This window comes from Vidua macroura, chromosome 10 (genome assembly GCF_024509145.1).
Source record: "Vidua macroura isolate BioBank_ID:100142 chromosome 10, ASM2450914v1, whole genome shotgun sequence".
NCBI classification, from domain to species: Eukaryota; Metazoa; Chordata; class Aves; order Passeriformes; family Viduidae; genus Vidua; species Vidua macroura.
The window spans coordinates 17,511,800-17,526,855 of NC_071580.1; the positions used below are offsets into that span (position 1 = coordinate 17,511,800).

Below are 15,056 nucleotides of genomic sequence, written 5' to 3' on the forward strand. Positions count from 1 at the left end.
AGAATATCAGGACAACCTCTCTCCATCACACTGGAACAAATATCCTTTTCTCTCTTTTTATCACTCTTCCTTTTGTAAGCAAAGGAAGGCAGGATCAGTCATGAACATGCTCAACAATTGCATAACTCGAAGCAAACACGGAACAAGGTCTCATTAAATTAGAAGCCATTTTATTCTCTGAGAAGAAGCATTACACAAGTGTTGCTCTCAGCTCCAAGTCCTTATGTGTCACCCTTAAAAATAAAACTTCCAAACACAGGTGGTGACCATCAGAGGACAATATCCAGCGCCCACAGATATGTTCGGAATGGGATGAAGGTGAGGAAGGAACTACACCCTCCCAGGAGATCACTCAGGTCAGTGGCTCAGAATCAGTACACAAATATTGCGTAGGTAGAGGGAGGTTTGGGTAGAAGAGAATCCTGTTTTTCTCTTCAGGGAAATCAAACACACCCTTAGACTCTGATTATGTAAACATGACCAAAATTGAGGTACGTGGCTGGGTAGAGCCTTCACTGCTAAGTTTCAAGAACACTGACCATTTTTTAAAAAAGAAAGGTGCCACAGTAGCAACACCATTTGTAGCAATTTTGTGAATATTCTCAGGAAAAATTATTTTGCCTGTCTCATACAGATGTCAGCATTAGATTAATACAATCTGACAAGTTGGACATCCTGAACAGACTATTAAATATTTCTAGAAGAAGAATATAAATATTTCACATTTCATGAGCTGCTAGCATTTCAAACAAGCGAAATACATCTTGCTTTAAAAAAAAAATATCCCAAAGAATCATGAAATATTAAGCTCATGATGTAATTAAAATATATGCAGTTTCAACTACCGTACTCTTAGAATCTGTTACCTTAGATATATACACATTTACAGATGCACAAAAAAACAAGTCAGGATAGCAGATGAGTCGGTCTTTTCACAAGCTGGACCTGGCCCAACTGCATTTGTGACTGTGTAACACAGGATTTGGGCAGAAGACTATTTTTTCTTAACTATAACTGATTTTATTACTAAATTATAGATTTAAACTTTTTGAGTGTCTGTTTTACCTAGCTTTCCTATTCAAAAACCCTCACCCCACCTTCCCACACCCACTAACAGCCTTGGCTTGGTGGCCTGGACATCCACACATGAGCACACAGCCCTGCTGGAAAGTGGATTTGTACCTTGTTCTTGAAAGCACTGGATGTTACCAGGTTAAGCCTTCTGTGCAGATTGTAAGAAAAGCAGGTAAGAATCTCCATAAGCATCTTCCCCCTCAATAAAGGTGAAAAAATAAAATCTACACAGTTTTCAGCACTGCAGAATTGGAAAATGTTTTTCTGTGCATCTCAAAGTTACCATTAGGAAAAGCATTTCTCTAGAACGATAGAGAGCAGCAATACTTCATCAGGACAATTAAACTGCAGCTGTAAATGCCTGGAAAGTTCTGTTACCAGGGCTTTACAAGTCATTTGTGGACTTAGTGCTGGAACAGACCAAACCCAGTTTGCCACAAAGATCACTAAGCTCCCTGCCTGAGCACTCCTGGAACAGCTGTCTCCTGTCTGCTGCCTTTACCTCCCTTCAGCACTCACAAACAAAAACCCTGACAGAATCTGCAGACAGAAAAAGGCAGATGTTTCTCTAGACAACCACTTAAATCCTCCTGCAAGCCATCACCTCCTGCTTCTGCTGTTCTCTTCTGCCTTTCTCCGTACCCATATAGTCAAAACCAGTAACAGATACCTCTTTACCAAACACAAATTACCAACTCATCTAAATCCTAAGTTAACCGCAGATGCTCCACTTTCCAGTTTTGCATGGGTTCTCACAGAATGAGCTCATAAACATTGATTTTAATAATGGTTTGGTGAAACGACTGCAGACCACACTCAGTTTCACAGACTATTTTCTCATACTGTCTCAAAACTTTGGTTGGTAGAAATTTTATTGTATGTCTGATCCAACAGACCTTACATCACCAGGCACATTGATGTATGACACTGTACTAATTGCTCAAGAAGCACAGCACCCATGCAAAACCTTCCTGAGGATGGCCAAGACTTCTCACGTGTCTGAGCAGCCACCCTGAACAAAATGAGGGATGTTCCATACCCTGTCCTAGAGAGCAGTAAGGCAAAGGCAGAAGTCTTGCCTCTAAAGATGCAGAAAAAGCATTTTTACACAGTTTTCAGGGCACAGTATCCGTATGAAGTTATCTCAGGAGAGAACGCTCTACACACAGGAATGTAACACAGCAAATAGATGGGGACTGAACATGGCAGTACTGTCCTAGTGCCACTCTGCTGCTTCAGCTTCAGTAAGTCACTTCTAATTTCATTACCTCTTTTCCCCTTCCAGGTCTCATACTGGTTTCATCTAACAGATACAAGCATTTCAAGGTAAGGATATTTACACAGCTCTAAAAAGCAAAGCACTTGATTTTCAGTTTTATAGTGCAATGGGAGGAGGTTTGCACTTTGTTCTTGCTATTTTCACTATCAACAGTGAAAATCCACAAGCCAGTAACTTCAATAATCTTATCTTCCCTGCTTTTCAGGAAACTCATTGGACTGAGAAGCCAACTTGTCCCATTTCAGATATTGTAATTAACTAGCACATTTTTGTAATTAACAAGGCTCATGAACACTGACGGAAAGTTGATGTCCCAACGCACAGGTGGTGACAAATTGCCACCTCCTCCTCCGGGATTACAGACACCTTAAGTCAGCACCTTGACTTCCCATGAGCTGCAGGCTCACTTAAAGAACGAGAGGACGCGTGGGTGAGGATTCCTTCCCAAGGATCAGTAAAAGACTCTTGCAAGTTTTGAATCAAGTTGATTCAAACCATTTTGAATTGTGAACAACTTTCCTCTAATTGATTCAGAAGGTAATAGAGAATAAGATCTGAATTTCCTTCAGAGTTGCACTCCCCACCCCCCACCCCATATTTCGGACTAGCCATTCAGGAGGTGTGCTTAGGATATGGCCTTGTACACATTATTTCCTTCAACAGGCTCAGAATCATTAGATCCCAAACTTGCAGCTGAGTACTGAATCCTTTGAGAGCCCCTCAGGCTTTACTACATGGCAAATCCTGATGTAGACCAGGCCCTCGGGATGAAGAGCAGGTTCTTCAAACTCTAACTGCATAATTAAACAAATAAAGTCCTTCCATTTGAGAGCTGCCTAGGACTGGCTTGAGTGCTTGCTATACTGCTCCAAGTCTGACACGTAAACCTGCACTGCCAGACCACATGCAGCCCTAAATAAGCTGGCTCACAACCTTCCACTGCAACTGCTCTGTTGGCAAATGCTAGATAGAGCCATGGGATAAATCAGGGAGATTCTGGTACAACCTCAAGCTCAAAGCAGAGTCAGCTGTGAAATCACACCTGTATTCTCAGGGCTTTATCCAGTTGGATTTTGAAAACTTCCACAGAAGGAGTCCGGGCTACCAAGACCCATCACTTGACACACCTCAGGGTGAAAAATGCCTTATAAACACAGACCTCTGTGACTTCAATTCACACCTGCTGTCTCTTGTCTTCTTACCATGCACCACTGTGAAGAACTTGGCTTCACTCTCTTGAAAACCTTCACACAGGTGCTGGAAAGGCCCCCCAGGCCTTTTCTTCTCCAGATTCAACAACAGGCACAGCTCCTCTACTTCTCCTCACAAATCAAAAGCTCACAACTCCAGCCAATCTTGGCAGCTCTCCACTGAACTCACTCCAGTTTATCGACATTTCCTTTGTGCCAAGGAGGGGAGCACAACTGGATGCTGGATGTGGTCTTACAACTGCCAAATGGAATGGGATAATCTCACTTGACCTATGGGCTCTGCTCCTCAGGCTGCCCCGTGTTCAGCTTGATGGCCACCATGACCCTCAGAGCCTTCTTAGCTGGGCTGCCCCCAGAACAGGCTGTGCTGGTGCAGGGGTCACTCCTGACAGGGAGAGAGCCAGGAAGCCCCCACCCTTAAGGAGCTGCTTAAATGGTAAATTTGCTTAGTAATCGGCAGCAGATGAAACGGATAGAAATTGAAGCCAAGTCCTCTTAGTGTTAATACACCTTACTTAGTAGTACTAAGTCGCCTCTTAGGGCCATATTCAGATGGCCTAAATTCCACATAAATCCTTCTGCCTCCTATTTCTTATTAGCTGGCTTTCAGGCAGCTCCCCACTCAGTGTCTTATGTAAATTCTCTGAATTGCTTTTCAGAACTACCTAGAATTCTCCATTGACTGGGAAAAAGGGCTTCAGTGGAATTCAGGCCACCTGAGCCTGGTTTTTAAGGTCCAGTAACACTGCAGCATCAGACTGCATTATTTTTTGGATTTGCCACCATGGCAGTAAGTAGCAGTTGGCTGTCAGGACAGGTTTAGTTACTCTCCCACGGAAACAAGTATTTTAAAAGAAAATGTAGATGGCTAAACAATTCAGGACTCAGTTCTTCTTGCTACTTTCTGGAAATTTAATCCATAGCTGGATCTCCTTTAACAAGAACCCTTTATCCATAGTTCTTTTGAATTTTGTCCTGAGCCATGTCCGATGTTTGTTCCAGAAGTCTTGACAATCCATTCAAAAAAAATTGGGTCTTTAGTATGACTCAATGGCTCAAACCATTCACTGGTCTACAGAAAGGAAGAATAAAAGCCCTACAATCAGCACTGAATGGGGGCTGGGGAAATCAGTGGCTTAAATGCTCACCAGTTCCGCAAAAGCACACCATGCTGTAAGTCAAATATGAAGACAACACCCCTAGTTCTTCAGAGATTAACAGTTTTCCAAAAATACCACTCTGATTTTCTGAGGTTTCTGGCTAAATCACATCTTGTGATTTGAGAAGTTATTTCTTAGAGGCATTATGGTTTTGGAAGCGTCATAAGTGAGAAGTTACACCAGCATATTCAGCTCAACAAGCCCTACTCAGTGTTCTTACATACTCAGGATTCTCCAAGCAAAAGAGATGGAGCAGGGGAGATGGCAACCACCTACAAACCCTTCTGAAAAGTGGAACCAGACTGTACACACCACAGTCCTCACACCTCTTTTTAGGCTATTAACAGTGCTTTTGTCAAAGCCCCACAGCACTCAGGTACACAGGTATGGAGAGTCTACCCCTTGTCCACAGCTGTAAGCCAGAGCTCTCTCAAAACATCCCACTTCTGTGAAATAAAAAGAACGAAACTGAGGCTGGAATTTATTACCTGCATCCTTACTTGAGTGGAATAGGACATTTGAAGACAGCACAAACATTCAGAACCAAGTGCCAGCTTACTGCACGTCAAACAGACTACTGTAGAATTAAGTCAGTAAGTCTGCACCCCTCTGAGGGATTCTGTATCCATGAGCAAGCAGCCTGCTTTCCTGACCAGCCAAGAGGGACCAGATCCATACCACAGACTGACTTCATTACAAGTTTCAAAAATTTTCACCACACAGAGCAGCAGCTCCCTGAGACTGACTCAAGTTTGTCAGCTAGCCATCAACACTGAACAAACAAATGTTAAACCTGAACATACCTCCCGTTTCTAGGGACCAACAATAACAAACATGCTGAACAACTACAAAGCAAAACAGGTCTGTAAGTCACAATGCTTAGTTTCAGCCATTCCTGAGACAAATCTACAGGTCAGGGAGGAATTACCAAGCTTAAAAATGTCTTTCCTTAACTTTTCAAAGCACATAGAGCAAATAGTATGAGAAGTGCTGCAGATAGTAATGAATATAAAGTCTTATGAATGCACGCAGATGATTACCTTCCTCTTAGGATACAGTTAAGACCTGATAACACATCTATTATTTCGTGCTTCTGGTTTTTTTAGCCCCAGGAAATGAAAGTCATAAGCCACAGTGAATTTTTTCACAATAAGATGACAATCCACTCTGGAGAAAGACTGTATCAAGAGCAGAATGTAACCAGTCAAAAATCACATTAAGGCTTTTGGTTTCATTTTATGTTTTTCTTTACATGATGCTTAAAACAGTAACAAAACAAAACAAAAAAAGAAACGGAACAAATTTCACGTGAACTCAAATTTTGTATTTTGAGTAAAAATGACTGCCCTTACCCTTAAAGGACTTTTTAAAGTAACCAAAATCTTTTATCATTGGTATTACTCTTTTCCATTAATTCTGTACTGATAACAACACTTTAAAACTGAGGCTATGTAAATACAAGAATTTCACATCTGGTGTTATCAAACCCACTTCACAGGCCAAAAAAAAAGCGCTAAACTATAGAATCTGATACCCCTAAACAAAATGCAGTAGTCTTTTCCAATAATTAATATTACGTACATGTACAGCTACTGTACATAATAATTAAATGTTTGGGGGGGAGGGCTTGTTTCTTCAGTAAGGTAAAAAAAAAAATGGAGTGGTCATAAACTACCTTACAAGTATTTTTATTCTGTTACTGCCCTAATTTTTCTGGAGTTTATTGTTTTCCCATTTCCCAGGGATTCTGTATAAGTCCCAAACACCGAACTTCATGCTATTTATGGAATTATCTGTATCAGTATTTTAAGGCTTGCTGCACTCCCTACGAGTGAAAGGGGTTCCTGTGCTGTCCTTCCCGGGCGAGTCCTGGAAGGGAACGCACCTCAGCATTAAATCCCGCATCAACCCCCTGGAAAAGAGATCGGCAATCCTGAAACGAGACTGGAAACCCCGGCCCGCTCCTCCTGCGGCCACGCCGGCTTCGCATCACCCGCGCTCACCGACCACGAGCCGCGGTCGGTCCCGGAGCCCGCACCGGGGACACGGCACACGGCGGGGACATGGCACACGGCGGGGACAGGGCACACGGCGGGGACAGGGCACACGGCGGGGACAGGGCACACGGCGGGGACAGGGCACACACGGCGTGTCGCCACCCCCGCGGCACCGGGCACCTGCCTCACGCTCGCGCTCCCCGCGAACGCCGGAGCCCAAACACAAAGCAGAGCAGAGAGAAAAAACGCGCCTGTTACCGATTATTATCTCGCTAATTATCCGGAGCGCCGCTCCCGCGGGGGCGGCGCCGGTGCGCAGCCGCCGGCCCCGCCGGCAGCCGGGCCCGCGGCAGCCCCGCCGCGCCGCTTCAGCACCCCCGCGGCCCGGATGGCCGCCGCACTCGCCCCCGCGGAGGCGGCGGGACGCCCGGCGGGGCCCCGCAGCTCCGCACGGTCGGGCGGGCGCGCTGCTGGCGGCACGGGGCCCCGCGGCCCTCCCCGGCCCGCGGCCCCGCACTCACCGGCCCCGGCCCGGGGACGCCGCGGCGGCACCGCCCGCTCCGCGCACCGCCCGAGTGCGCGCCCGCGCTCACCCGCGGCCGGGCCGCCCGCCGCCGCCGCCGCCGCGCGCGCTCATTCCGTATGCGCCACGGCGCCTCCTGGTTGGCCCGCGCCGGGTGGCGCGCGGGGCCGGGCTCCTGCGGAACGGGGTTACTACAGGTCACCGGCGCAGGGGGGCGGGGCCTGCGCCCGGGACCAATCGCTGGCGAGGGGCGGGGCCGCGTCAGCAGCGCGTCGTTCCGCGCCGCGGCCCCGGCGCCTCCGCGCCTGGCGGTGAGCGGCCGGGGCCGGGCCGGGGCCGGGGCCTCCCTCACGGAGCCTCCTTCACGGAGCCTCCTCGGGGCCCCGGGCCCGCCACTGACCGCCCGGCCCACGCGCGTTCCCGCGGCCCCGGAACCGCGCGATGCTCCGTGTGCCGCCGGGGCGCGTTAGAGAATGCTTTTGCCAAGCGTCCCCGTCAGTGAGTGACCCGGCAGAGGGATGAGCGTGCCCCGGAGCCGCCCGGCGCGGGTCGCTGTAAGAGCCGGGGCCGCGGCAGGGCCTGAGGCCGCCGTTCGGGCTTTGCCGGCTCTGAGGGTCTACAGGAGGGGGTTCCTGGCCTGCATCTCTGCTGGCAGCGCTGACAGAGATCGCTCGTGGCACATCCCTCCCGACCAGGCGTCACCTGGAAAGGTTTCGGTCGGTGCTGCTCAAGGCTGGGTTCCTCCTTAACAGTTCCTGAGGATCTTTCCTCAATATTGACTCATGCAGGCCCTGCAAATGTTCCTTCAGAATTAAAGGTTTTAATTTAACCGGTGTAATACAATACTGAAACAAAACAAATGAGCACCTGCCAAAGAGAAGCGAAATAAAAATAAACGGGAAGAAGGTTTCAAAGCCCAAGGGAAAGCTTTAGTTACTGCGGGTGCTGGGGTGGCAGCCACCATTGTCACAAGGGTGAGTTTGTTTGGCTCGGTTGGTGCAGGTCAAGCCCCTGGCACAGCAGCTCAGGCGTGTGAGGGCACAGCACACGGCACAGGGAGAGCAGGATTGCAGAGCTGATGGCACGGGCTGGGACACTGCCGTGCCTGCTGACCATCAGCGGTGATCACTTCGAGCCATTTATGAACTGTGGAGCTGCCACCGCCCATGGCTGGGTCCCGTTCCTCCTTCCCCTCACAGACACCATGTTGCAGCGGCAGAAACACTGCATCTCCAGTCATCTGCAGAGTTACTGGAGTGGCAGCGAATGTGTTCACTCTTGCTACAAGCAGGTTAACAGGATATATACTTGTAGTCCAAAGACCAACTAAGTCAGTCACTTCAGTTACTGGAAAAAACACTCCAAGTGTTTAGAACTGGAACACAGGAGATGGCTGCTGACTGTTCTGAAAAGCAGGAAAACAGTATCCACAGGATTTATCTGAGCTATAGAGGTCATGAGCTGCTTGAGCAAAAGGGATGCTACCTGAATTATGCGTAGGAATGTGGAGACATACTTAAAACAGTTGCACACTCACTGGAAAAAAAAGTGAAAAAGGGTAAGCAGACACGGAAGGAGAAGAAACTCAGTTTTCAAAGATGAAAAAAGCAGACATTTGTGCAACAGAAGGGACTTCAGGCATTGTCTGCCAAAAGATTTACTAATGTTGGTAGCGACAGAGAAAAGTTAATAAATATTTTGTGAACATTAGCACAGGGAAAAGTCCTAGATTTGTGTTACATCCATCTTACACCATTTCTTTCAAGGCAAGGAAGGTTCTGGATAAAACTACAAAAGTGATTTGATGTAAAGGAAAATGGGAGATAAAGCACTGGACAACACAGAGCTCATCTGCTCAGCATCAGGTCTCATGTTGAACCCTCTGGTCTTATTTATTTCTGGGTTATCACCAGCGACTGAGCCATAAAACACCTTGTCAAAAGCCTCACTTTAAGAAATGCTTGGAATCTGTAACTTGAAATTAAATATTATCCTTATTAAACTGCTAGATCTGAATACTGTCAAGTTTTATGAGAAGGAGATGTCAAAGAAACTTTAGCTTCAAATAGAGATTTGTTGTAAACTTTGAACTTCAGCGTCACCTTTATTACAGGGTGCATCAATTTAAGTTTTCAAATTTTCAAATTTTGGATTTCAAATGACTTTTCAGTCATTTGAAATCCAAACACTAACTGTGTAACTGGCTATATTTATTCCAAATAGACTATTGGCTGTATTCCTAACAGTTCTCAGGGTAAATGAAGACTTGATGGCTCCTAATTCAGCTCAGCATCAGAAGAGAAACAACAGCTGCAGCCTACAATGATAAAGCAACTTCAACATTACAAACACCTAAGGCTTAAGAAATTATACATATATACACGAACAACAACATGCTGATTTAAAGATTCCTACATGTATACAGTATTTTCACAAGGTTTTTCATAGATTCCTGATGTTTACATACAGCAGAAGTAAAGCTTTTCATGGTATCAGAGATATTACCACACCTTTTGCTTAAATGTAGATTTTACAGGGCAGGGCTCTGGAAGATACTGGTGTCATGTGTTACCTTAGCACTTTTCTTGCATAAGTCTGTGCTGAGTATCCCATGGGGAAACCAAAGAATGTGGGGATAGATAGTACACACAAGAGTCATCAATAAAATGAGGGAATAACATATGTTTATAATTGGAAATGTAACCTGCACAAGGCACTACACTAGTGACTGTGGGGGACAGTGGCCTTTACCACACAAGTTGTGCATAATGATAGGAAATTGAAATAGTAGCTTGTTCATATTTTCATTAAAAAGGCACAACAGCACAATTAAAGGCAGGAAAGAAGTAGTTGTATCACCCTAGAGCATTCAGGCAGGGAAGGAGTATCTGGGAAAACATGCATGGCTGTTCCTAACCACATTCATGTATTCACAGACTCTTGTTTGGCTTGGTTCTTTTTGATTTCCAGAAGGACAAGCTCATTAACTATTCTTAACGTTCCCTTTTAAAAAGTTTCAGGCATGCAGTCAAGGGAAAAAAAAACATTGCCATATGTTTTGTTCAACAACAGAGAATGAATAGCAAGTGGTAAATAGCAGGGAAGATTGCAAGTGATCTTATGAAAATACTGATTTGGAAGTACAACCAACAGACTCATCAGGAAAGAGAACAGCAAGCCAATGTTATATTTGGCCAATTCTAGCTAATATCCAGGGGGAATTAATAAAAACAAAACCACGAGCCACACTGAAAGAGGAGAGTCTATGAATGGGTAAATATGTGTGGAAGGTTGGCGTTAATCTTTCATGAACAGGCTGCTGCCCACCTATTCTTGGGAAGAAGCTAGAGGGGGAAAACCCAACAGTGTCACAGATGTAATAGATATGGGAGCTTTTAACTAAAAATCCTTGGAGGGACACAAAATCAAGGAGTATAGGACAGTATAAATGTTTAAACTAAAACCAAACTGACTTCTTATGTGAAATAACAGAAACCATTAAAGAAGGGCTTGAGTGGGACAAAGCTCATGGTCTCAACAGAATATATTTCAGTGTATGCCTTCAAAACTGTGAAAAATGAATGACCCTAAAATTACAAAACTGTCTTCATGACTCATTAAATAATTGAATACTACAACTTAATACAATGTTAGTCTAAATTAAATTAATTATACCTAAAGATAATATTTTTAAACAATTTGCTTAGAACTTATTTTGCTTTAGTTACAAACAATAGCCTGTTCAACAAAGGGATTCATATCCATGGTAATTTTTAATTAAACACTCAAACTGATGTTGTAATAATTTATATCGAAAGATATCCTGTTAGTGTGGCATTTTGAATGCCCTTTTAAGCATAGAGAGGGCTGAGCTACTACTGAAGGGGCAGGGAGAGCCAGCTGGGATGCAGGTTCTGACAGCAAAAACAGCCTGTGTTCCTGAAGTGTTCATTCTCACAGCTGTTAATTTTGGGGTGTTGCTTTAAAAGATGGAAAAACATTTCTAGACCAAACAACATGATGTTTCAATGCTAATTAGTCCTCATGTATATATCAGTACATTTGACTCATTTTTATCTGTGAAGTTTTTTTTGTTTCCAAATAAAGAAACAAATGAGTAAATTGCTAAGATTAAATTGGAAAGCAGCAAACTCTGGCAACATGCTCCAGTGATTAATTATTTAGTAGAACACTTGGTCATATGGGCATGCCCAGAGCCACTTTTCAACAGAGAGATTAATGACATTAATAATAAGGTGATCGAGGGTATAGTGGAAAATTTATCACCACTTGACACAGGCTCAGCTTTGTTAATGCTTAAAGTGCTTTTTTAAATTCCTAGCTTGTATTTTCTCATCCTACAGCTCTGTTACCAACCCACTGTGATAAATCAGAGTGTCATTCAGGTATTAATAGTAGGATAACCCCACAAACCTGAAATTTCTAATTAGGGGAAAGCATGTAAACGGGTTAAATCTGCAAAACAAGCTGCAAGGCACACTCGGCAACACTGCCACACCCTGGAACTGCCATGCCATGAGAAACTGTGTCACCCACGGAAAATCAGGGGAAGGATTAAAAATAGAATTTGTTTCTGCCCCTGAACTTTCTTGCTCAAAAGCTGCCTGTCATTTTCTAGGCCAGTGAAATGGAACAGTGGAGCTGAGTGTCAAAGGCAGCCAAGAGGAATCAAATCATCAAATGGTGTCTCAAACCTGCAGAAAAACATTCATCCCTGTGGGCTCCAAAGACAGTGGTATCCTGAGAATCTGACAATACAATTTAATCATCAAATAGACCATAAAAACATTCAAACCCAGTCCTAAGTCCATGTTTGACCATTCCACACTGTACCCCCGCACAGTTTTAAGAGTGTTTCTTCATTTAAGCAGCACTGGTTTAAGAGTGTTTCTTCATTCAAGCAGCACTGGCACAGAGCCCTTTTGCTTTTTAGGCCACCCTAGTAAGACTCACCAGGTTTGTCTGGATTACCCTGTGTGCACCTGGTATTTGAGATGGGTGCAGAAAAGCCCCTTCTCAGGACAGACCTGCTTTCTTCTGAGATTCTGAATAAATAAACATTGTACTGTTATACAATAACAGTAATTGTTAAACTAAATAAACACGTACTGTTACAGATAGAGATGGCACATTATAAACTCTGTAACGTGACAGTGAGTGGCCAAAACAAATCCAAGAGTGCTTTCCTGGTCTATCAGGTGAAGGCTGCAAAGGCTTCCAATAGTTTGCTTTTATTCAATGGGCTTCAGTCAACTACTGTACAGTGTTTTCATAAAACAAAAGTACTTTGCTGTCTAAGGCTTCAACCAGAAAACAAATTTGGCCAAGGGTTTCCAAAACAGAAGCTGAAATTTGGGTTCTTGTACAGGTGGGATGTTTGGGGTTATTTGAGAAAATTGAGGTAAACTACCACATCTTTGGCAGCTTGAGAAATGCCATGGCTTAGGTGGGTGCCCAAATGTACCCAAGACACGTTCTGGGAGAACATCCTTCAATTATCCTGTCTTCTATGCAAACCACATTCATGCTGGAACTTCCCCCCACAGCTGGGGAGTGTAAAAGCCAAAACTAGAGTATACACTTTAAAAAGAAAGATACTGCAGTAAGTTCCAGATCTGTTGTGCAAAAGCCAAGTGTTGATGTTTTGTGACTCACAGATTCTAAGGTGCTGTTAGTACACTCAGGGAATGACTATTCAAACTGCATTATGATTCATACATACAGCTGATTTTGAATTTGGGGTTGCCTGCATCCTAATAGTTGCATCTGATTTCGCTTTGGGATAACAAATCAGTCACGTGAAATTTAGTCAGCAAAACTTAAGATCATTGAACACACTTGGATTTCCTTTGTAGTGCAGTACACCAGTGTTTCCATAAAATTGTCAAACTTCGAAACATTAGCTTTCAGTGTGTTTTATAAAGGAAGGAACATGTTTCTTCTGGCAGAGATATGGAAAGGAAGCCAAAGCCATCCCAGTTTCAGTAAGCTTAACTAGGGAATTCTTTGAAGAATCAGGGCTGTAGCAGCAGTGTCTGATTTGGCAGGCTGAGCTGATCAGGGCCGGGCTGTCTCCTGCTTGGCCCCTGCAAGGCAATGCTTTGGGGCTTGTTCTGTTTAGTGCCATTTCCCCATCACCCTTCTGCAGAGCGCTTTGGACACACTGCAGCTACGCAGGAGTGGAGTAGCAGACATGTGCCAAGCAGAGCGGAGAAAAAAGTGAACTATTTCCTTAAAGCCTCACTTAGGACATTTGTACATGTCCTAAAACAGGGATTATTCAGGGACCTGCATGTCCATGGGTTCTTCTGGGAAATGCTGAGCTGAATGTCAGATCTGCTCAATTTTACATTTTCAGTGTTCCTTATTGATTGTACCAGACAGTCCACACAACCTACAGCTTAAGGGAACCTTCACTCTCCAAATCACTCCTCAGTAATGATAAAATGAGGCTCATTTAAGTTTTGTCTGATGGACATACTCCTGTGATTCATAGCAATTCCTTAGTGATTCAAAATCTGATATCAGAAACAACAGACTATGAAACAGAACTTCCCTAGCAGATAGGTTTTATATGCATAAGAAAATAATTGTGTGTTAAATCAAGTAATTGCCAAATTCAGTAATTCACTAATAGTACTTGCAAAATTCAATACATTTTAAGGTTATCCCACTGAAACACTAGAGAAAGAGATCACTGATTTTAAAAAATCTAAAATTAAATACTAATATACTTTCATACACTAACATTTCATTCTATACCATGAAAACTTTTTAAAACATATTAGAAAGTATTAGAAACTTACATAACTGAGAACTCACAGTAACAAGTACAATCAAAAAATACAATCAGAAAATAAAAAGAGAATATGCATAGGATAAAGGCACGAGGATTTAAGAGTAAGGTCTCATTCAGGATTTCAGAGCTGAAGGTGCAATAATGAAAGTATGATTGTATAATCCTCCTACATCTTGGCATTATTCTGAAGTAAATCTATGAAGGCCTAAGTAAGTGAAGGCAGTGTGATCTCTTTGCTGATTAAAGTGATCCAACACTGAGTTCAGATCTAGGGTGGTCTGGGTTTAGGGAAACTAGGCCAGTGATAGCTGGGAGCACATGGAGCATTCATCCTCACCTGATGCAGGAAAGGTCTATGGATTAGAAGGATTAAGATTAAGGGAGACAGTTTATGCAGGAGGAAGACTACAACCATGCTTGCTTAACAACACACAGACCATGATCTGCATCGCTGCAAGATGTTCACTTCTCAGCTAATGGAACATATGTGTGTCCCTCAAGACACTGCATTCTGTACCTCTTCACTCCCCTGATATTTCAAAGACATGAACTTTTCCAAGAAATGAAGGTAGAATACACAGAAATGCGTAAAAATTGGAAACAACAAAAGCTTTGTATGTGCTGTGAATGGTTTTTAAGGGATATCTCCTAAATGTTTCACATATGAGACCAAAACCCTGCTACATTCACAGGAGAACACCACAATTCAAAGAAGTCTTTTATTCTGAATGGTGGTCCAGCTTGAACACAAGCAGCATTTGCTCCTGAATACTGACGCTGGACCTTTCTGGAGACAGCCCACTCCAAGAAGTTCTAACGCCAATCTAAATAGCTGTTACCTTTGGCAGGAAGACAAAGAACATGATTTGATCCTCACACACTACAAATCACTCTCAAAATACTCTTGGGGCTGGTCTTTGCCAGCCAGTTAACTTACTGGGCCAGTATGCGCCGTAGTGGGCGTGGGCCAGGAGCGTTGTGCTCCTGTGCTG

The 15,056-nt window shown here is 44.0% G+C and overlaps 1 protein-coding gene across 4 annotated transcripts in view; it reads right to left on the reverse strand.

Annotated features, from left to right (window-relative positions):
- Nucleotides 1-7,320, reverse strand: part of ACSL3 (acyl-CoA synthetase long chain family member 3) — a 50,519-nt gene extending 43,199 nt beyond the window's left edge. For 2 of the 4 annotated variants that reach the window (XM_053986541.1, XM_053986543.1), the window contains exon 1: nt 6,980-7,035. The gene's annotated coding sequence lies outside the window, so the exon portion shown is untranslated. Of the gene's footprint in view, nt 1-6,979; nt 7,046-7,242 lie in introns of those variants that run through there. The other 2 variants (XR_008438668.1, XM_053986542.1) reach the window with 2 other exon arrangements.
- Between the last annotated feature and the right edge of the window lie 7,736 nt (nt 7,321-15,056).